General features: G+C 35.8%; 1 protein-coding gene across 2 annotated transcripts in view; it reads right to left on the bottom strand.

The window, feature by feature from the left end:
• GRM1 (glutamate metabotropic receptor 1) overlaps positions 1-24,344 on the bottom strand; it is a 478,923-nt gene that overhangs the window by 408,608 nt on the left and 45,971 nt on the right. The window contains exon 2 of one of the 2 annotated variants that reach the window (XM_055391792.2): positions 354-498. The gene's annotated coding sequence lies outside the window, so the exon portion shown is untranslated. Of the gene's footprint in view, positions 1-353; positions 503-24,344 lie in introns of those variants that run through there. The other variant, XM_055391793.2, reaches the window with a different exon arrangement.

The following is a 24,344-nucleotide window of genomic DNA, read 5'->3' as shown; positions in this document are numbered from 1 at the left end:
CTTGGGGACAGAGGCGCCAAATCTCAGCCGCCTGCGGGGCTGAAGTTGGCTCCCTCTCCCGTTCCTCCCCTGCTCCTTTTCTCAAGGTGAGAGTCGACGAAAAGGGGGCTATGGGAGAGGGCGAGGAGAGCACAGGAGGTGAGGCAGAAAAAGGAGAAAGACAACCCAGGCACCCATCGGTCCCGACTCTTCCTGAGGACACAGGACGAAAAGAAATACATAAGCGAGAATGCGCCTGGGACCCGGAGGAAAATCTGATAGACTGGGACTTGGTCTGCCGATGTGGGTGGGTTTCACCCGAGGAAGTGTCCGCTCACCTGAGTCTGTTTGGAGGACATGGACTTGAGACATACCTGAGTACCTGAGTCGGGGTAGACAGCGCTATGGTCCCGGGGCCAGAGGACCGTGGCCACGCTCGGCTTGCAGACGCCTCAGCTCTAATCCAGACGGTGCAAGGATGCGATCTGGGCTGTACACTAGTGCCCTCTTTCTTCAGCACTATTTTACCGCAAGGGAAAAAGAGGGGGAGGGAAGAAAAAAAAAAAAAACAGGTCACCCAAGGCTTGTCTATTATCTCATGTATAAAAATCAGTCGTTTGATAGAGGGAGGAGGGGAGACAAACTAGGAGAAAGTGGGGAATATTAATTCCTTTACTATATGAGGGGTCGTATAGAAGCTGCCAGATACGTGAATAGTCAGACAATCTGGCCAAAGAAGTGGAGAACTGCCTAGGCTGCTTTGGGGTAGATATCTTTGTATATATCTCAGGGACTCAAATATATTTTCTCTCTCTGCGAGTAAAGTCCCTACAGAGGGAAACAGAGTGTAAACACATGTATAGACATCTAAAGAAAGGCTCTATTAGTAGATTGCAAGGGAAATCAGGAAGAGGCTGCATAGGGTGGGAGAAGGGAAAGGACAGGCATGCCCATTATGAATTAAGGTATGCCAAATGAAGAGAGGCATATTGTGGCTGCATTTTCAGGTCAAGATGTAACTAAATTGAGAATGAGAGTCAGGTCACATGAAAATACTGGAGCGACAAACACTTATCCAAATTCCTCCCAGGCGGCCATCACCTTCCCTACAGGTCTATGGTGTTGCTTCTGACTGTGTGAAAAGTGGAAGTTAAATCACATTCCTCTGGGAACATGTTGGCTGAGCAGAATGTGGCCCGGCTTTTTCAGGGGAAAAGACAAGTGACAGTGTGTCTTTCTACTCTTGTTCAAAGCTTTCTATTTGTGTCATATAGAGCAGAGAGATCAGCTTACGTTGGTCCCTTATGGGTCAGCTTATAATCGCCTTGCTCAGGTCATTATTATATTATGGAATGGTGCCATGTCAGACTGGAGGGGACAAACCACATGAGGCAGTTTCAAATATTCTTCAGTGTGTTCCATGAAACTTAGGAAGGAAAACAATACCTCTAGTCAATAACAAAAGGTCTTTCTCATTCTGGTTCTGATCTTTTTTTCCCTAAGTGTCAGAGATTTCCGGATTTTTTTTTTAAACAGCCCAAAGAGAATATATTTTTTTCTTTTTCCACAAATAATGTACTAAACAAAGTTCACATTTTTTAGACTAAATGATCTCAATTTGGGAAGTAGCCACATGTTTACATAAGGAAAACGGGAAGAGGTAAGTCCTGATCATCACATATGGGACTAAATGGTTCTCTGCTTCTACCCTAGGAATATGTCTTTTCGAAGAACAGCAAGCCACAGGTATGCACAGAGTCCCATAGTATCTGACTTCCTCTAGTAGCCACTTAAGTTCAATTTTAGATAAGCCCATTAGAGTGTGATAAGCTCTAAATGTTACTTTCCTAGAATATTCCAGAGATATAGTGAATGTGCAAAGATTTCTGTGCATATATACCCCTTAATTATGATTTTCAGCATTAGAGAAAGTAATGTCTCTGAAGTCCACATTTAGTTTCAATATGTGTTCCTAAAGCTGAACATCTTTAATATATCACATTGCTGTACTGAAGGAATAATTAAATGTTCAGATTTATTGGTTCTCAAATTCATTTTACAGTCCAAGTAAAAACTACACATTCACGCTGGCTGAAACTAATCATTTTAAAGATGATGAATTTGAGGATTATAACATGCCAGATGCATGCATATACAAAAAGTGTTAAAGAAAAAAAAATTTCAAATGTATTAATTTGAAATGATCAATTAAATTTCTTGATAATTATTTAAGAGCTAACTATAGAAGGTACCAGGACAAAAACAATCAAAGAAGAAGCCATGGAGACAAAAGAAGACAAGATCACCCAAATATACTTTCTCTTTCTATAAATGAAGACTTCACATAGGAGGCAGGGTATAATACATGTGCAGACATCTAAGGGATGGTTCTTCCAGTAGAATTGAAGGGGATTACTGCAACAATGAGCTACATACAAACTAGCAAATACAAGTAAATACACTAATCTATAAGAGTTCAAAGAATGCTAAAGGTTCATGAATCCAGAAATATTGTTAGTATGAATATTCAGTACTAGTATGAAATCACATTACAATCAGTATGTGATCTGTAGCAGGGTAAAAAACTGTTATCAGTATTTAGGTTTGGGAAATCTATACACAATGTGGTGGAGATCAAGATCAAAATCAAACGAATGTCTAATCTAGTATGTGATTTGTAGCAGGATAAAAAAGTGTTATCAGTATTTAGGTTTGGGAAATCTATTTAATACAATATTTAGTGGAGATCAAGATCAAAATCAAAACAATATCTGAACTATTATCTCAAAACAATGATTTAATGTGCTGCTGTAACAATAAGAACAGAATGTTCACCATCCTGATATGGTAATAAGGTAAATATTATCCATCAACGAAACTGTAGTCACCCTCCTTATGAATGTATGCATAATTATCATTGCTTTCCATCATAAAGTATTTCATAGAATAATGAGTCTAGGCTATAAAAGAGCAAAAGGATATAAAGTTTTCCACATAAAATCAGCTAGAAATTTAAACTCTTCAAATGGGATAGATAAGAAGCAAGCAAGAATCAGACAAAAGAAACAAAGGGATGAATTAAGTCTTGTATTAGGTCATTCTTACACTGCTATAAAAAAATATAATCATGGCAAAAGGTGAAGGGGAAACAAGGGACAGCTTCCCACAGTGGCAGAAAAGCAGGAGAAACTGCCACTATGAAACCATCAGATCTCACGAGAACTCACTCACTTATCATGAGAACAGCATGGGGTAAACTGCTCCCATGATCTAATCACCTCCCACCAGGTCCCTTCCTCAACACCCAGGGATTAAAATTTGAGATGAGATTTGGGTGGGGACACAAAGCCAAACCATGTCATTTCACCCCGGCCCCTCCAAAATTTCATGTCCCATTCACATTTCAAAACCAATCATGCCTTCTCAACAATCCCCCACAGTCTTAACTCATTCCAGCATTAACCCAAAAGTCCAAGTCCAAAGTCTCATCTGAGACAAGGCAAGTCCGTTCCACCTATGAGCCAGTAAAATCAAAAGCAAGTTAGTTACATCCAAGATAAAATGGAGGTACAGGCATGAAATAAATGTTCCCATTCCAAATGGAAGAAGTTGCCCAAAACAAAGAGGCCATAGGCCTCATGCAAGTCAGAAAGCCAACAGGGCAGTCATTAAATCTTAAGGCTCCAAAATAATCTCATTTAACTCCATGTCTCACATGTCTCACATCGAGGGAATGCTGATGCAAGGGGTGGACTCCTATAGCCTTGGGCAGCTCCTTTGTGGACTCTCATTGAGTGCCCATGGCTTTTCCAGACACACAGTACAAGCTGTTGGTGGATCTACCATTACGGAGTCAGGAGCATGGTGGCCCTTTTCTCACAGCTCCACTAGGCAGTGCCCCAGTGGGGATTCTGTGTGGGGGCTCCAACCCCACATCTCCCTTCTGAATTGCCCTTGCAGAGATTCTCCATGAGGGCCCTGCCCCAGCAACCAACTTCTGCTTGGACATCCAGGCATTTCCATACATCCTCTGAAATCTAGGTGGAGGTTCCCAAGCCTCAATTTTTGACTTGTGTGCACCTATAGGCTCAACACCACATGGAAGCTTCCAAGGCTTGGGGCTTGCAGCCTCTGAAGCAATGACTCAAGCTGTACCTTGGCCCTTTTCAGCCACAGCTGGAGCCGGAGCAAATGGGACACAGAGCACCAAGTCCCAGGGCTTCACAGAGCAGTGGGGCCCTGGACCTGGCCCATGAAACCATTTACCTCTCCTAGGCCTCTGGGCCTGTGACAGGAGGATCTGCCTTGAAGATCTCTAACATGCTCTAGAGACATTTCCCCATTGCCTTGGTGATTAACATTCAGCTCCTCATTACTTATGCAAATTTCTGCAACTGGCTTAAACTTCTCCCCAGAAAATGGGGTTTTCTTTTCTACCAAATGGTCAGGGTACAAATTTTCCAAACTTTTATGCTGTGCTTCTGTTTTAAACATAAGTTCCAGTTTCAAACCATTTATTTGGGAACACATGTAACCACACTTTCAGAAAAAAGCAGGTCACCTCTTGAATGCTTTGTTGCTTAGAAATTTCTTCTGCCAGAGACCCTAAATCATCCCTCTCAAGTTCAAAGTTCCACAGATCTCCAGGGCAGGGGCAAAATGCTGCCAGTCTCTTTGCTAAAGCATATCAAGAGTGATCTTTGCTCCATTTCCCAGTAAGTTCTCATCTCCGTCTGAGACCACCTCAGCCTGGACTTCATTGTCCATACCACTATCAGCATTTGGGTGAAAACCATTCAACAAGACTCTAGGAAGTTTCAAACTTTCCCACATCTTCCTTCCTCCCATGTCTTCTTCTAAGCCCTCCAAACTGTTCCAAATTCTGCTTCTTACCCAGTTCAAAAGTTGCTTCCACATTTTCAGGTTATCTTTATAGCAGTGCCCCCTCTCTGCCTCTTGATACCAATTTCCCGTTTTAGTCCCTTCTCACACTGCTATTAAGAAATACAATCATGGCAGAAGGCAAAGGGGAAACAAGGGATGTCTTCTCTTTGCAGCAGGAGATAGAGAGAGCAGGGGAAACTGCCACTTATTTAATACACAATTTAGTGTATTAAATACCACTTATAATACCAAAAGATCTTGTGAGAACTCTCTATCATGAAAACAATTTGGGGGAAACAGCCGCCATGATCCAATCACCTCCCACCAGGTCCCTCCCTCAACACCTGGGGATTACAATTTGAGATGAGATTTGGGTGGGGACAAAAAGCCAAACCATATCAAGCCTGTATTTCAAATTATAGTATACTCTAGTTGGTATTTTGGAAAGTAATTTATGGAGTTACTTACATATGCAAATGAAGTATACACAAGTGGTAATAAACTCATTGCTAAAAAGGTAGTAGTGACTGAAAATAGAAATGAAATCAAAAAGTCTTTGCAGAAAATTGATTTGTAGAGCATTGATATGTAGTGTATTACTAAGGGAATAAAATGGATGTTCAAGATAGATCAATGTTGTGGAGAGTAAATATTATGCTTTTCCATAAACTATCATGCTCCATGGACAATTAATTTAATTGAGTATAACATTTCTTACATCCTTATATTTAATTCATAGTGTCAGCAAGATAATTCAAGCCCCACTGAGAATTTTCAGTTTATCTATCCAATTTGGCTATCTATATTGCTTGAATCAAGGGAGAAACAGCCATATCTTTATTGGACTTTGTTCTCTGAACCAAAATCAATTGGAAAATAAAATCTCTTCCTTTAAGAAATGGGAAACATTTTTATAAAACTTGGATGATTAACAAAGTAAAGAAAATGCTTTAAAAGATAAGGACTAAAGCCAAATTTACTATGTGTTCAGTTGTTGTATTGGACTGATTAATTAGGCTATTACTCTATATTCAGAGATAGGACCAAAAGCATCAACTTCCCTAAGCGAATAAAAATCATTAATGGCTCTGTGGACTCATGCAGATTGACTGGGACACATACATTTGGCCACATACTGTTCTGCCACAACTGTCCAAACATCTATGTTTATAGTATTAAATATAATTCAGTATTTGATAGACCAGAAGTGTGCCTATAGTTAACAATAATATGTTGTACATTTCAAAATACCTAGAAGATAAGAAATTGAATGTTCCTAGCATAAAGTAAAGACAAATACTTAAGGTAATGGCTATCCCAATTATACTGATTTAATTTTTACATTTATAGGAGTGTATCAAAATATCACATGTACCTCAAAATACGTGCATCTATTATGTATCAATTTTAAAAACTTTTATACTTCAAAAAAGAAAGAAAAAATAAATTTAAAAATTGATCTAAAATTACAATTAAGGAGAATAAGACAAACACATTATTCTGGAAGTACTGTGAAGGCTGCAGCTATTGCCTGTTTTATTCCCTGCAGTATCCCCAGTGCCTACTGTCAGGTTCATTATAGGTGCTCAAATATTCATTGAATAAATGAATGGATACATTCTTTCTGAACATTAAAATTATCATCTCATGTCAATGCCTTTCTCTAAGAATATCAAAGTCAAGCAGTTTACAGACTTTTCTCATCTATTTTTAATATAGTGTAGAAAGAGTAATTATTTTGCAACTATTTCTCAAGTGCAAGTAACTAGCCTAATTAATATTAAACCTTTTAGAACCATATTTACACTACAAACTTCATTATATTTGAAGTATTAAAATGTGTTCCCAATGTGATAAAACCATTTTCACCACTGTGCTGCATATGTTAGTGTATAGAAAATGAAATTTTATAAAAGTAAAAAGAAGATAATTAAATGTAAGCTAACCTTTACCTAATGTTGTGGCTATATAATTTGAAAGTAACTATTTGAAAATGTTCTCAGAATCATCATATGAGATAAGCAAAATAGGCATGTTATGGAATCCTATAGATAAAAAAATTGAGACACCAAGAATGTTTTCATACCTGAGCTTAGATAATAAATTAGTGGCAGTGCCACATCACACTATCTTTATTCCAAATTCATAAATTGAGTGCAATAAAAACAAAACATATAAACTGAGCTAAGTATTACTTATATTCATTTTTCCTTAAGCTTTGAACTGATGCTCTTCTCAGAAAATGCTTAAGTAATAAAGAAAATGAATTTGAATTCCTTTCCCTTGGGCATTTCATCTGTTGAGGGCATAAACATTACAGGTGATTGTTCTATTTCCTTAAAATAGCCATCTTTTATAACAGTTCTAATAAAGGCAGTAACCTACTTGCACAGTCTCACAGCCAACTTTTGAACAATTAAGCAAGCAAAGTATCTAAATTTTCAAATCCCATAAAAGCCTTCAGTAAAAAAGACTTTCCTACTACAGTTTCACCTACACAACCAATTAAATTATTATTCCTGTTTAAACAGAAATATATTGTATTCCTACTTCACTGCAACAGAAAATCTACAACATAGTTGTTATACAATCAGCACACCACCAAAATATTGCCCTACCTGAAACACATCCTTTATCCTTTTTATCAACCAGAGAATAGATAAACAAAATGTCATATCATCACACAATGGATCACTACTCCACAATAAAAAAAAAACAAATTACAGATTCACGCAACAAAACAGATTAATCTCACAAGCATTATTTTGACCAAAAGACACCAGAGAACATACTCTTTGATCCCATTTATATAAAGTTCAAGGACAGTCACAGTCATCTACACAAATAGAAATCAGAAGAGTGATTGCCTTTGCATGAGATTAGGAAGATCAACTGGAAAGGAGTTAGAGAAAATCTTCTGGAGTGATATAAATGTTCCTGATTTTGATGGGAGTGTTATTACACAGGTATATACATTTGTCAAAACTATGGGAATTATAAACTAAAATTTATCTGTTTTACTGAAACTATACTTCACATTAATAAAATTAATTTAAAAATAAGTTACAAGTAATCAAAGTGGGAAATCATGATGAACTGAACTAAGGCATTGGAAGTGACAATGTATAAACATGAAAAAATTAGAAGGATAGCAATAAAAAATGAGATGTTATAGAGATTGAGCATAAAAAAGCAATGAGAAATGGCTCCCCAGTTCGGAATTTGGCACAAGTTACCAGATAGTGGTACCATTTACTGACATAGAAAATATAGGAGAGGAAGAGTTGCAAGGTAATGGGAAATGATAAATTTCATTTGAGACTCAGTAAACTGCCTTTGAGACATGGCAAAGGAAATGCTCCCATAAGTAATTCTGTACACATTTAGGGGTCAGAAATGAGATATGTATCAATGAAATATCTGTGGGGAATCTTGGAAAAAAATAAATCACAGAAATTGATAAGATGACCCAGGGAATATCCAGGGTAAGAAGAAAAACCCTAGATATGGTAAAAGCAGAGAAAATGGAGCCCACAAAGTTCATTGAGAAGCAACAGAAATAGATAAAAACTAACAAATGTTAGGTCAATAAACCAGTGAGAAAGAGTACTTCAAGAAGGAGGGAGTGGCTAAGGTGTAAGAGTTGAGGGAAGAGGTGGGAACACAAAGGACTAAAAATAGTTCATTAAATTTATCAAAATGTAGCCTGTCTGATATTATCAAATCACTTTTATGAGGAGGAATAGCATTGGAAACAAGATTGCAGGGCATGAGAATTAGGAAACAGAGCAAATGCATTTTACAATGTTTTTTAAACATCTGAATGCCTTTATATTTATTTACCAATATGTGTACTATAACAAGAATTACTGCAACCAGGTACATATGTACACACATACACACTTGCATGGATGCACATGATTCTTCACACAAATGGTAATTATTGTTTGAGATTTAGAATCATACTTCTATAAATGCCCAAAATTAAAAATTTTATTCCAAGAAGAAAATTGTGTCAGTATCATTTATGACATGTGCCCATAAGATTACCAAGAAATTTAGGTTATTTTCAAGAAACAAAATTATGATCAAATGATAGATATTAATTCAGAAGGAAAATACAAGCAAGTGGGAACCCTAATAGAAAATTTAGCTATAAAAGATTAAGTGGAAAATATTCTCTCTCACTCACACACACACACACACACACACACACACACATAAACACACACATATATACACACAAACACAAATATGCACTATATATATATATATATGTATACAGTGATAAGCTTACTTCAATGTTTCAAGTAACTTTGCAGTCAGACCAGATCTATGATTGCAGTCAGATCAGACCTATGTTTGAATCCCAGCTCCATAAATTATTATGAACATAACTTATTATAGGGGACATCAGGCTTAGCTGAGTGTGGTGGTGTCATACTGAAAACAAATGAGAAAGTGACAGCATCTCTAAATCCCACTTTCCTCAATAAAATGGAAATAATCATGCTTACCCTAATAATTTTGAGAATTAAATGGAAGTGCTTAGTAGACTGATTGTTTTCAATATAAATGGCAGATATAAGTATTATTATTATATAAGGACAATGATGCTCTTTGGTGATAGAGAAGGTAGTATCTTGTTGAAAAAGGTCTAAAGTTCACTAAGATTCAAATTTTAATGAAAGAATTGCTTTGCAGGCTTAATAATAAAGCTATTTTTCATACTTGAATAAGACCCTTTCGACTACCCAGATATGTTGGATTTCTACTAGATTGCCTTAGAATAACCAAACCAGCCAACCCAGTTCACCATATAAGTATTTAATAATCAATACATGATGCTGTATAATTAATATAGTTGTGAATCATCCATTTTGATTCTGCTGTCTGACCTAACCAAACCATACTGTCTAGTTTAGTCAGCCACCTATAACCCAGACTGAAACTTTGAAGTAAGCTTATTACTAGAATAATTCTTGATGATTAAAATATAAGAATTTATCAGATGTTTTGCATTTATTGTAATTAACATATTTGGGCTTAAACCTTGTTTTTCCTACCCTACAAGTCATGATATGCCTGTAGATTTGTCAATTGCTTGAACAATTGGTAAATTTGTAGAGTTGGTTTTTCAAGCTCAAACGATTAGAAATCTGAAAGGGTAGTGGCAGTTGTGACAGCTAATTATATATTAGTAATGATGTCAATGACAGTTGCTGTTAGTGATAGTGATGACAACAATGATAGCAGAACAGAGCCAAGGAACAAAATAAGGAACTCCAAGTGGCTAAAGGAAGAGAATCCATCAAAGGGGACCAAGCATCCAAAGAAACAGAAAAGAAACTAGAAGAATAAGATGCTAAAGAAGTCAAGAAGAAAAGGAACCTCAAGAAGAAGGAATGAGTAAGTTGTATGGAATGTTGCTGAAATGCACAAATTAAAATTACAACAGAAAAGAATCCCCTGGATTTAGCAAAATAGGGAAAATTGGTAGCCCTAGCAAGAGCAATTTTGGTCAAGTGTTGGGAGTGGAAGACTGACTGGGGTGGGTTGAATACTAAATTGGATACAGAATAACCCAAGAGACTTTACAGACTAATTTTTAGAATTAACAAGAGAGTTCAGCAGAGGTTCTACATATAAATCCAATATACCAAACTGACTGCATTCCTAAATACTAATAAGTAGTAAAACATAATCTAATTTTAAAATGCTGTTTGAATCTGGAAAAAGAAGAAAAATCAAACATATTCATTTACTTTTGTTCCCTTAATAAATTTATTGTATTGTCATTAAAATGATAATGAAGAAATTTTTAAGGCTTGAATCTATAAGGGAAAGAGAAAAGGAAATCAGAAAACAGGGGAAAAGTAAGCCAAAAACACATATGATAAAAAGGTGACTACTTGAGAAGATTCAAGCAAGGTGAATTCTAGGTTGGCAGTGAGAAAATTCATAAGCAATTTCAGTTATATCATAGAACCCACATTAAGAAATTTGTAGTGCCAGGCACGGTGGCTCACGCCTGTAATCCCAGCACTTTGGGAGGCTGAGGCAGGCAGATCACAAGTGAGGAATTCGAGACCAGTCTGGCCAATGTGGTGAAACCCTGTCTCTACTAAAAATACAAAAATTAGCCGGACACGGTGGCAAGTGCCTGCAGTCCCAGCTACTCTGGAGGCTGAGGCAGGGGAATCATTTGAACCCAGGAGGTAGAGGTTACAGTGAGCCGAGATCGCGCCACTGCACTCCAGCCTGGGTGACAGAACGAGACTCCATCTCAAAAAGATAAAAGAAATTGGTAGCATCACCTACTTCTAAAAGTAGAGGTCAGGATGAAGGCAAAAATAAGAGAATTGGTTGGAAGTTTGAAAAACAAACAAATCCTCAGATTGCCTCACTGACTCCATATAGCCAAGTAACTCTCCTACTCCCAGAAGTAGAAATCTCTTCTCTGGATAGGGTAAAACAAAGAGTGCCTGCACAGGAGATATCAGGCACAGCTGAGTGTGGTGGTGTCATACTGAAAACAAGGAGATCAAATGAATGCTCAAATACTAATGATTACATCCACTTCTCTGCCCTCTTCCCCTATTCATCTTTGTGAGAATTAGCAACTACATTAATACCTTCTGTGAAGGCAGTTAGAAGATGCTTCTCTGGATAATCTGATGGGTCCAAAGGAAAGATAAACTATACTTATACTGAGGGTCCTTAAGGGAAAAGCCAAGCCAAAGTACCCTGCAGTAAGTATCACAGATGAATGTCAAATGATCATTGAAGTGTCTGATCAGCTTTTTAGTGGACGAGACCACTACAACAGAGTGAAGGAAGCTTGTTGATCATGGATTTATAATCTAAAATGTGTTTTAGAAGAGTTTGAGAGGATCAGGGTGGAATTTGAGCCAGTGTAGCTCATATTCATAGCTGTCAGAAGATAATATGGGAGATAATTAATAACAGAAGAGGCTTCTACTTTGGACAGAATTATGTTCTGGTTTGCCCAGAACAGATTCAGTGTATACCTCTTACAGATTCATTCATGGCTTTATTTTGTAGCACTCCCTTTCACTCTCAAAAGTGCCCTGATTTGAATGACCAATGTCCCCAAGGATAGAAGGGAAGGTAAATTTAGTCCACAACACAGCTTGGAGAAAGACTTTAAAATAGTCCTGACAGTATTCTTCTGTGGCCCAGGGATTACAAGGTAAATTCAGACTTCTTTTGTCTCCTGATTAGTAGATGTCAAATTCAGTATGTATATCTGCAACAGTAAAAGTGAGCAACTATAACATCTTTATAGGGGAGCGACCATCTTAAGGAAATAGGGCCAATGCTCTCTGAGAGATTTTTATTTCTACTGATTCAACTCTAGCAAGCATTGGTTACATAGGACATCCCCATTTTAAATTTTGATTGAGATTATATTATATTTAAAAATGACCTTAAAAAAAATCTGTAACTGTTTCCCCTTATTCTTCCCTGACTATTAGTGTGAATGAGATTAACTCTTATCACATTCCTGAGGCAATTCAAGCTTTAGATGAAAATTGTTCTCTTATTGCAGGAAGCAAAAAAAGCAAATGTAATGGAGACATTAATGGAATACACAAGTTTTATAGGTCATGATTCCTAATTCAAGTCCTGTAACTCCCAAGAATGTCTTCAACTACCATTGGAGAATGTGTTGGGAAAGACTGCAGAAAATCAATCAGTCCATCAGTAGATTAACCTATCAATTGATATTCCCATAAAGAGATGAGAAAATACAAATGCTGGTATAGCTGCAGGATAAATAAAAAATAAATGCCAAAATTAATTAAGTAATTTAAACATTGTACAAGAGTGAAATTACATGAACTAAGGTACATTCCAACTTCGAAAATGAAGTTATCAGTACTAATGCTGCTGAGATATATTAATATCTGTATAGAGAGACTTGTGATATATGCAGTACGTGTGCAAATCCAAATAGACCAAATAATTTGTTCCCAATATTTTATAAATTGGGGGTTAGATTTCATAAAGGGATTTTCTACTTCAAAGAACCATGAGTTCCTTTCACTTAATAGTTTATTCTTTCATAAGACTTTATAGAACACAACACCATATTTCTAGGATGATTTAAATGTGGATCTCTCCAACCTAACTTGTACTCCACTTTACTTACCTATGCATTCCTCCACTCCCTCCATGAACGTTACTCTTATTCCTACCTCTTTATCTCAGGCTTGTCTTCTCCCTGCCATGCTGGTTGGTTTCTCCCCTCCTGGAAAGCCCAGCTCCAGCCCCCTCTTCTGCTTGGAGGCCTTCAGAAAACATCTATTTTTACTGATTGCTGCTTCTTCCGATCCCTTGTGAACTGTGCCACTTTAATTAGCACGAAGAAAATATCTGCATCGTACATGCCTCACATAATCAAGAAGACTACAGAACTGTTGGTTTTAAGAATCAGATCAAATTGCATACTTGTAATCAATGGTACAGATCCATGCACACAATAGGGTCTCAATAAAAATGAGTTGTATTTAAAAAGGTGAAAGAGAATTCTGTGACCAGCATGCGAGAAAAGATTCAAGCTTGAAATGCAAGGGACTTTCTAGGTTTTCTTCCATTTTAGGCAAGTAGTGCTTTTTTTAAGTTCTAGGGTGGTTTTTAAGTGGTCTCCAAACTAATTAGCTTTCATGAGGATTCCTAATTTCTTTCAGAACAAGACTTGGCTATACTGTAAAGCTGGGTTCTCAGCTTCTGACTCCAATTCATCTAGTAATTTTACTTTTAGTCTTCATTCTATGACTATACTGACATTTCTGTCTTCTTATCTGTTTGTGGGAATAATTATCTTGCAAGTGATTTGCTGAGTCAAAGTTTTAATAGCACTTTGAATAAGGGCATATATAAAGGTGCATCTTCACTGATGCAAATAATGTCCAGACAATATGTTTTGTTGGCTTTTAAGTTGCTTTCCTCACATGTGAATACCCAAGTGCTTATATCATCAATTGACTGATGCATTAGCATTTTACCACACCATAAATACTGAAAACAGACCATTAAAAAATAAATAGTTTGAGTTACATACAAAAAGAAAACTAATTTCAGAGCTGATTACAAACAATAAATTAGTTTGGCACATTACGTTGAATTTGTATTTTTAATAAATTATATGTATTTTATATGCATCTATTTTTGTATTATTGTGTAATATGTACACCTCAAATGATTAATAATTATTACAAAGTGTATCCTGAAAAAATTTTAGTTTCAACACTAGATTCACTATCAAAACATACAAGTTCACCATTTAAAGCCACAAAATTTGTTGGCTGTGGATGTAACAACAGAAATTCTTTCATATATTTTTATCATGTTATTTCTGGGTTTGCTCCAGAAACAAAAGAAAGGGAGAGGAATCATTAAAATCTTTTTAAACATACTATATTTATAGATATGCATGTATCTCATAAACATGTTAGAAGTGTGATAGTTTTCCCTGAAGAATCTAAAAGATATTTTTCTTCACATTCAATCACAAAAACAGAAACTGACATGAAAGAAATCACTCAAAAGAAATGAGATATCTTAAAATTTCACAGCTGGGAAAACTCTTAGTTCCACTCTCATAGTACACAGATGGGCAAGTTGAGGATCAAAGTGTCATGTGGTCAAACTTTTAAGTAGCAGAACCAAATACGGAATACCGATAAACCAACTCTAAGCAAGGCTTACTATGTCATCTGATATTCTATTATAATTTATTTATTCATTCATTCATTCATTCAATAAATATGGGGCAGTCACTGTATGCTAGATACCATGGTAAGTGTGAAGGATAAAATAAAACTAAGTGCTTATTCTTAGCCTGGACAAGTTCAGAGTGTTTAGAGAAGATAAAGAGTTGAAGAAATAGATTGAAATAAAATTTGGTAAATGCTATAATACAAAAGAGGAATCAGCACATAATCAGATAATCCTTCATAAAATGACATTTGAGCTGGGTTTTTTAGAGGATGTATTATTTTTCCAGGGCTGTTATAACAAATCACTACAAACGGTGGCTGAAAACAACAGAAATTTATTTTCTCATAGCTCTGGAGGACAGATATCTGAAATTAAGATGTTAGCTTACTTGGTTGCTTCTGAAGATTCTGAGGAAGAACACGTTTCAAGTGTCATTCCTAACACAGGATGGCTGCTGGCTTGTAGGCACATCACTCCAATCTCTGCCTCTGTCTTTGTATCACCTCTTCCTCTGTATGTCCTTTCCCCTTATCTTCTCTCATAAGGAAATTTGTCATTGGATATGGGGTCTAGCCAGGATGATCTCACCTCAAGGTCTTTACCTTAATTACATCTACTAAGACCTTTTTTCCAAATAAGATCACATTCACTTGTTCCAGGTGGGCTTCTCTCTTGGGGCTGGGGGATGGGTGGTGGGGCCACTATTCAACCTACTCGAGAAACAATCAGGATTTCACAGGTTAAAAAAGTCTAAAAGGGTATCCCAAGAAATAAAGCATATGCCAATGCATAAACATTCATGAAAAAAAAAACATGCCATTTAAGGGAAAGAGTAAGAAGTGTAATGTAATTAGAGTGAACCTAGAGAAGGGATGGGAGATAAGGCTTAAGCAGCAGGTTGGGTAAAATTGAGAAGCACATTGTAGATCAAATTTGAAACATTTGAGACAAATTAAAATTATTTTGAACGAAGATGTCAACAACAACAATTTGGAGGCTAGAAGAGGTAGAGAGGACACTGGAAGCTGAGAGGTTTAAAAACAGACTGGCAATTTTTTTCTGTAAGGGGTCAGATTCTAAATATTTCAGGCTTGCAGACCACATTATTTCTGTCAAAACTACTCGACTATGCTATCGTAGCACTGAAGCAGACATAGATAATATGTAAATGAATGAATGTAGGCATGTCCCGATAAATATTTATGAACACCAAACTTGGAATTTCATATAATTTTCACAGGCCATAAAATAGTATTCTTTTGATTTTTAAAAATGTCTTACTATAGCCTTGCAATATAGTTTTAAGTCAGGTAACTTGATATGTCCAGCTTTGTTCTTTCTGCTTAGTGTTGCCTTGCCTATTTGGGCTCTTTTTTGGTTCCATATGAGTTTTAAAATGGTTTTTTTCTAGTTCTGTGAAGAATGTGTCATTGGTAGTTTGATAGGAATAGCAATGAATCTGTAAATCGGTTTGGGCAGCATAGCCATTTTAATGATATTGATTATTCCTATCTATGAGCATTGAATGTTTTTCCATTTCTTTGTATCTTCTTTGATTTCTTTGAACAATGTTTTGTAATTCTCATTGTAGAAATCTTTCACCTCCCTGGTTACCTATGGTACTGATACAAAAACAGGCACATAGACCAATGGAACAGAATAGAGAGCTTGGAAAAAAAGGTCACATATCTACAACCATCTGATCTTTGACAAAGCTGACAAAACAAGCAATGGAGTAAGGCTCCCTATTCAATAAATGGTGCTGGGTTAACTGGCTAGCCATATACAGAAGATTGAAGCTGGACCCCTTTCTTGCACCTTATGCAAAAATCAACTCAAGATAAGACTTAATTGTAAAACCCAAAACTATAAAAACTCCTGAAGACAACCCAGGCAATACCATCCTGGCATAGGAATAGGCAAAGATTTCATGACAAAGACACCAAAAGCAATTGCATCGAAAGCAAAAATTGACAAGTGGGATCTAATTAAACTTGAGAGCTTCTGCATAGCAGAAGAAACTATCAACAGAGTAAACAGACAAGCTACAGAATGGGAGAAAATATCTGCAAACTATGCATCTGACAGTGGTCTAATATCCAGCATCTATATAAAGCTTAAACAAATTTACAAGAGAAAAACAAACAACACCATTAAAAAGTGGGCAAAGGACATGAACAGACACTTCTCAAAAGAAGATATACTTGCCACCAGCAAGCATATGAAAAAAAAGCCCAGTAACACCAATCATCAGAGAAATGCAAGCCAAAACCACAGTGAGATACGATCTCACACAGTCAAAATGGCTATTACTAAAAAGTCAAAAAAGGCCGGGCACGGTAGCTCACGCCTGTAATCCCAGCACTTTGGGAGGCCGAGGCAGGCGGAACATGAGGTAAGGAGATGGAGACCATCCTTGCTTAACACGGTGAAACCCTGTCTCTACTAAAAACACACAAAAAAATTAGACAGGCGTGGCAGTGTGCACCTGTAGTCCCAGCTGCTGGGGAGGCTGAGGCAGGAGAATGGCATGAACCCGGGAGACAGAGCTTGCAGTGAGCCGAGATCGCGCCACTGCACTCCAGCCTGAGCGACAGAGCGAGACTACATCTCAAAAAAAAAAAAAAAAAAAGTAAAAAAAAACAGATGCTGGTGATGTTGTGGAGAAAAAGGAACACTTGTACGGTGTTGGTGGAAGTGTAAATTAGTTCAACCATTATGGAAAGCAGTATGGCAATTCCTCAAAAGAGCTAAAAGCAGAACTAACATTTGAACCAACAATCCTATTACTGGGTTTATACCCAGAGGAATATAAATCATTCTACCATAAAGACACATGCATGCCAATGTTCACTGCAGCATTATTCACAATAGCAAAAACATGGAATCAACATAAATGGCCATCAATGACAGACTGGATTAAGAAAATGTGGGACATATACACCATGGTATATTGTGCAGCCATAGAAAAGAATGAGATCATGTCTTTTGCAGGAACATGGATGAAGCTGGAAGCCATCATCCTCAGCAAACTAACACAGGAACAGAAAACCAAACACCGCATGGTGTGACTTATAAGTGGGAGCTAAATGATAAGAATTTATGAACACAAGGAAACAAGAGACACTGCAGGGAGAGAGACACAAGGGAGAGGAGCAGAAAAGGTAACTATTGGGTACTGGGCCTAATACCTGGGTGATGAAGTAATATGTACAACAAGCCCCCATGACATGTGTTTACCTATGTAACAAACCTTCACATGTACCCCCAAACCTAAAATAAAAGGTTTTTTTAAGTCTTAAAATATAAAACCATTTATAGAGATAATGTTAGCCAAAATGGTGGAATAGCTAGCTTCAAGGGACCATTTCAGCATAGAAAAACCAAAAAATCAAGTAAAACTGTCAAAATCAACTTTGTCAGAACTCTGAAAAACAGATAACAATTTATATCAATCAAGCAAATACTTAATCAAGAAAAAAGGATCATTAAAAATGGTAGGAAAATGGTAGGGCACTTATACTTGCTCTTGCCCAACTCCCTCTTAAGCTTGGTGATGATATTGAAGAGGGTAGGAAGCCCGCATTTCCAGTGTGGGACTCTGGCCTCTGGTTTGTAAGAAAGCAGAGAAGACCCTGTTCTCAAAAAATTGTGTTTATCAGTTTTGGACTTTCCAGGGGCTATCAAGGGACTGATACAAGGTGCTTGCCTTTGTTTAAGCTAACTTGGAATGCTCTCAGGTGGAAAAGGAGCCATGCTGAGGGAATTCTCCGAAAATATTGTAAGACAAATGAGCAACCTACTACCACCTGAGGCAAGAGATTCCAATTGAGGTAAACAATAGACATGCGAAAAGCATGAGAAGAAAAGAAGGAGAGTATTCTTCGGAAATAAGGGCATTGAAAAGCACCCATGTAAACAGGAAAATTTAGAAAACCATGCACATGACCAGGGCAGAACACACACTTAGAAAAGATCTGAGAACACTCTAGGCTTTCACCACTGACTCATGTCTAGATTTAGCATAAGCAGGGAGTGAAGGCTAAGGCAGAGTTGTAAACACCCTGGCTGAGTAGGGAGTGTCCCAAAGGAGCAAAAGCTGCAAAGCATAGGAGGATTTCTTTATTTTCTTTTTTACATTTTCTTCCTTCTTTCCTTCTTTTGTTTTCTTTTTTGTTATTGTTGTTCCATTTTGTTTTTGGAGCCAGGCATTTAAGGAAAACTCTGTCAAAACACTAGCTGAATAGAAGCTAAAGAAACAGATTGGAGACTACACACAACAAAGAATACAGAAGTCACAAAATAACTTAGAAAAGTGACTGAACAAGCAACCAACTAAAACCCACAAAAAACTGCAAAACCAAACCCTGACGAAGGGGAGAATCTGATTTCCAGAGGTACCACATTATAATATTTAAAATGTCCAGTTTGCAACAAAAAATACAAAGTATGAAAAAATAGGAAATATGCCCTAATCACAGAAATAATTAAGAGAAACTGACCCTGTGAAGCAAAAACATTGGACTTACTAGAAAAAAAACTTTAAATCAGCTCTCTTAAATATATTGAAAGAACTAAAGAAAACCATTGAAAAAGAGTGTAACGAAACCAAAATAACAATGTCTCAGCAAGTAGATAATATTAACAAAGAGATAAAAATTATAAAAGAAAGGTAGCAAAAGTATAAAAAATGGAGCTCAAAAGTATTATAACTGAAATGAAAAATCCACAAGGGTTTGCATAGCAGATTTGAACAGGCAGAAGAAAGAATCAGCACACTTGAGGATAGGTCGATTGAAATGATTTAGTCCAAGGTGCACAAAAAAGAAATAAATAGAGCCTCAAACAACTATGGGACAACATCAAGTGTACAATAATACAAATAATAGGAGTTCCAGAAGGAGAAAAGAAAGAGACAGAAAGAATATTTAAAGAAATAATGGTCACAAACTTCCCAATGTTGATAAAGACACAAATGCAGATATCCAAGAATCTGAACAAACTCAAAAAAAGGATAACACAAAGAGTTCCATACCAAAACATATTGCAATTAAACTGTCAGAAGTAAAAGACAGAGACAAAATCTTGAAAGCAGCATGAGAAAAGCAAATTTACAGTTACAAGAAATCCTCAACAACATTAGCAGTCAGTTTCTCAGCAGAAACAATAAAGGCCAGAAAACAGGAATGACAGAGTTAAAATGCTGAAAGAAAATACTGTCATTTAAGTATTGTATTTCAGCAAAACCGTTTTTCAGAAATGAAGACAAAATTAAGATATTATTTGATGAACATAAGCTATGGGAGTTTGTCACCAGTAGCACTGCCCTATAATAAATGCTAAAAAGGAGTTCTATTCTTCAGATGGAAATGAAATGACTCTAGACAGTAACTTGAAGCCATACAAAGAATTAATGTTACTGGTCAAGATAACCACATAGATAAACTCAAAGGTTAGTATTATTGTATTTTTGGTTTGGAACTCTTCTTTCTTTTGCTATATGATTTAATGCCACAGGTATAAAACAATAATTACAAATCCATGTCAATGCACACACACTGCATAATGTATTTTGTGAAAACAACACAAAGGGGGTGGTAGAGCTCTACGGAGCAAAGTTTTTGTATACTATTGAAGATAAGGTGGTGTTAATTCATAATATATTTTTATTAGTTTAAGAGATTAGTATTCCATGTGAATATAGATACAAAAATTTTCAAAAATATTGGCAAACTGAATACAGCAGCCCAGTAAAAGGATTATATGCCATAAGCATGATTCATCCCAGAAATGCAAGTTATTCAATATACAAGAATCATTCAATGTAATATAACACATTAATGAAATTTTTAAAAATTTACCACCTTAATTTATACAGGAAAAGCATTTGGCAAAATTGAACACCCTTTAATAATTAAAATAATTTAATTTAAAAATCAGAGATAAAATAGAACTTCCTCAACCTGATAAAGCACATGTATTTAAAAAAGAAAAAAAAAAAGCTAATATACTCAATAGTGAAAAACATAAAGCCTTTTCCCTGAAATCAGGAACAAGACATGGATGCTCACTTTTACCAATGCTATTCAATAATGCACTGAACATTTTAGCCAAAGACTACTAGACAAGAAAAAAGAAAGAAAATCATTCAAATTGGGAAAAAAGAAGTAAAACTATTCCTGTGCATAGAAAAAAATGGAAATTTACAAAATACATACATAAAAAAATTCTAAAGAATCCACACAAAAAATTATGAGAGGTAATAAACAAATTTAGCAAAGTCGAAGGATACAAGATCAACACACAAAAATTAGTTGCATTTTTAAAAATGTTTTATTTTCAAGTGTAGGTATATAGTAGGTACATATATTTATGGGGTACATGAAATGTTTTAATACAGGCATGCAATGCATAATAATCACATCATGGAGAATGGGGTATCCATCTCCTCAACCATTTATCCTTTTTGTAATAAACAACCCAATCGTACTCATTTAGTTATTTTAAAGTGCAGTTATTATTTACTATAGTCACCCTGTTGTGCTATCAAATAGTAGGTCTTACTCATTCTTACTAGCTATTTTTTGGTACGCATTAACAATTTCCACCTCCTATCCACCCCCAATACCCTTCCCAGTTTCTGATAATCATTCTTCTACTGTCTGTGTCCATGAGTTCAATTGTTTTAACTTTTAGATCCAACAAATAAGTGAGAATACGTGATGTTTCTTCCTGCCTTTCTTATTTCACTTAACATAATGACCTCCAGTTCCATCTATGTTGCTGCAAATGACAGGATCACATTCTTTTTATGGCTGAATAGTACTCCATTGTGTATATGTACCACATTTTATTTATCTATTCATCTGTTGATGAACACTTAGATTGCTTCCAAATCTTGGATATTGTGGACAGTGCAGCAACAAACATGGGAGTGCAGATATCTCTTTGAATATACTGATTTCCTTTCTTTAGAGTATATACCCAGCAATAGGAAGATTGCTGGATCATGTGGTAGTGATATTTTTAGTGTTTTTGAGGAATCTTCAAACTATTTTCCATAGTGGTTATACTAATTCACATTCCCACTAACACTGTATCAGGGTTCCCTTTTCTTCAGAATTTGTTATTGTCTGTCTTTTGGATATAAGCCATTTTAACTGGGGTAAGATAATATCTCATTGTAGTTTTGACTTGCATTTATCTGATGATCAATGATGTTGAGCCCCTTTTCAAATGCCTGTTTGCCATTTGTTTGAGAAATGTCTGTCAGATCTTGTGCCCAGTTTTTGGCTGGATAATTATATTTTTCCTATAGAGTTGTTTGAGCTGCTTATATAATCTGGTTATTAATATCTTGTCAGATAAGTAGTTTGCAAATATTTTCTACCATTATGTGGGTTGTGTCCTTCCTTTGCTGACTGTATCCTTTGCTGTGCAGAAGCTTTTTCTTGATGTGAGCCCATTTGTCCTTTTTTGCTTTAGTTGCTTATGCTTGTGGGGTATTACTCAATAAATTTTTTGCCCAGGCCAATGTCTTGCATAGAGAGTTCCTCCAATGTTTTATTGTAGTCATTTCATAGCCTGAGGTCTTAGATTTAAATCTTTAATCTATTTTGATTGAATATTTGTAAATGGCAAGAGATAGGGTCTAGTTTCATTCTTCTGCATGTGAATATCCAGTTTCCCCAGCAGCATGTATTGAAGACTATCTTTTCCCCAGTGCATGTTCTTGGCACCTTTGTTGAAAATGAATTCACTGTAGGTGTGTAGATTTGTTTCTGGGTTCTTTATTCTGTTCCATTGGTCTATGTGTCTGTATTTATGCCAGCATCATGCTTATTTGGTTACTATAGCTCTGTAGTATAATTTGAAGTCAGTTAATGTGATTCCTCTAGTTTTGCTCTTTTTGCTTAGAATATTTTGATTATTCTAGGTCTTTTGTGGTTCCATATAAATTTTAGGTTTTTCTTTTCTATTTCCATGAAGAATGCTATAGGTATTTTTATAAGGATTGTGTGAATCTGTAGATTGATTTGGGTAGTATGGACATTTTAGCAATACAGATTTTTCCAGTCCATGAACATATGTCCTCTTCAATTTCTTTCACTAGTGTTTTATAATTTTTATTATAGAGATCCTTCACTGCTTTGGTTAAGTTAATTACTAAGTATTTAATTTTATTTGTGGCTATTGTAAATGGGATTATTTTATTGATTTCTTTTTCAGATGGTTCATTGTTGGCGTATAGAAATGCTACTGATTTTTGTACGTTAATTTTGCATCCTGCAACTTTACTGAATTTGTTTATCAGTTCTAATAGTTTTCCTGTGGAATCCTTAGGTTTTTCCAAATATAAGATCATATCATCTGTCAAAAAGGATAATTTGACTTCTTTCTTTCCAATTTGGATGCCCTTTACTTGTTTCTCTTCTGATTGCTTTACTAGAATTTTCAGCACTATGTTGAATTACAGTGGTGAAAGTGGGCATCCTTGTTGCACTCCAGATCTTAAAAGAAAGATTTTCAGTTTTACCCCATTCAGTATGATACTAGCTGTGAGTCTGCAGTATATTACTTTTATTAAGTTAAAGTATGTTCCTTCTATACCCAGTTTCTTGAGGGTTTTTATCATGAAGGGATGTTGAATTTTATCAAATGCTTTTTCAGCATAAATTGAAATGATCATATGGTTTTTGTCCTTCATTCTGTTGAGCAGTGTATCACATTAATTGATTTGCATATGCTAAACAATCTGAATCCCAGGGATAAATCCCACTTGGTCATGATGAATGATCTTTTTAATGTATTGTTGCATTGGGTTTGCAAGTATTTTTTTGAGAATGTTTAAATTTTTGTTGGAGATTACTGCATCCATATTTATCAGAGGTATTGGCCTGAAGATTTCTTTTTTTGATGTGTCTTTGGTTTTTGGTATCAGGGTAAAACTGGCCTCAAAGAATGAGTTTAAATGCATTCCTTCCTCCCTATTTTTCAGAATAGTTTGAGTAGGATTGGTATTAGAACTTCTTTAAATGTTTGGTAGAATTCAGCAGTAAAGCCATCAGGTCCCAGGCTTTTCTTTATTTGGAGACGTTATTATGGCTTTGATCTTGTTATTTGTTATTGGTCTGTTTGGGTTTTGAATTTCTTCCTGATTCAATCTTGGTAGGTTGCACGTGTCTAAAATTTATCCATTTCTTCTAGATTTTCCAATTTATTGGCATATAGTTGCTCATTGTAACCACTAATGATCCTTTGAATTTCTGCAGTATTAGTTGTAATATCTCCTTTTTCATCTCTTATTTTATTTATTTGGGTCTTCTCTCTTTTTTTCTTAGTCTGGCTAAAAGTTTGTCAATTTTGTTTAACTTTTTAAAAACCAACTTTTTCTTTCATTTATCTTTCATATTGTTTTCTATATTTCCAATTCATTTATTTCTGCTCTGGTCTTTATTATTTCCTTTCTTCTACTAATTTTTGGTTTGGTTTGCTCTTGCTGTTTTAGTTGTTTAAGGTGCATCTTTAGGTTATTTGAAGTGTTTCTATTTTTTTGATATAGGTGCTTATAGCTATAAACTTTCCTCTTTACAGTGCTTTTGTTGTTCCCATAGGTTTTGGTATGTTGTGTTTCCATTATCATTTGTTTCAAGAAATTTTTCAATTTCCTTCTTAATTTCTTCATTGTCTTCCAGGTACAGGTCTTTCAGGAGCATATAGTTTAATTTCCATGT

Source organism: Gorilla gorilla, chromosome 5 (assembly GCF_029281585.2).
Source record: "Gorilla gorilla gorilla isolate KB3781 chromosome 5, NHGRI_mGorGor1-v2.1_pri, whole genome shotgun sequence".
Lineage (NCBI taxonomy): Eukaryota > Metazoa > Chordata > Mammalia > Primates > Hominidae > Gorilla > Gorilla gorilla.
Note: the sequence above shows the minus strand (reverse complement) of the source record. Positions and strands in the feature narration are given on the sequence as shown.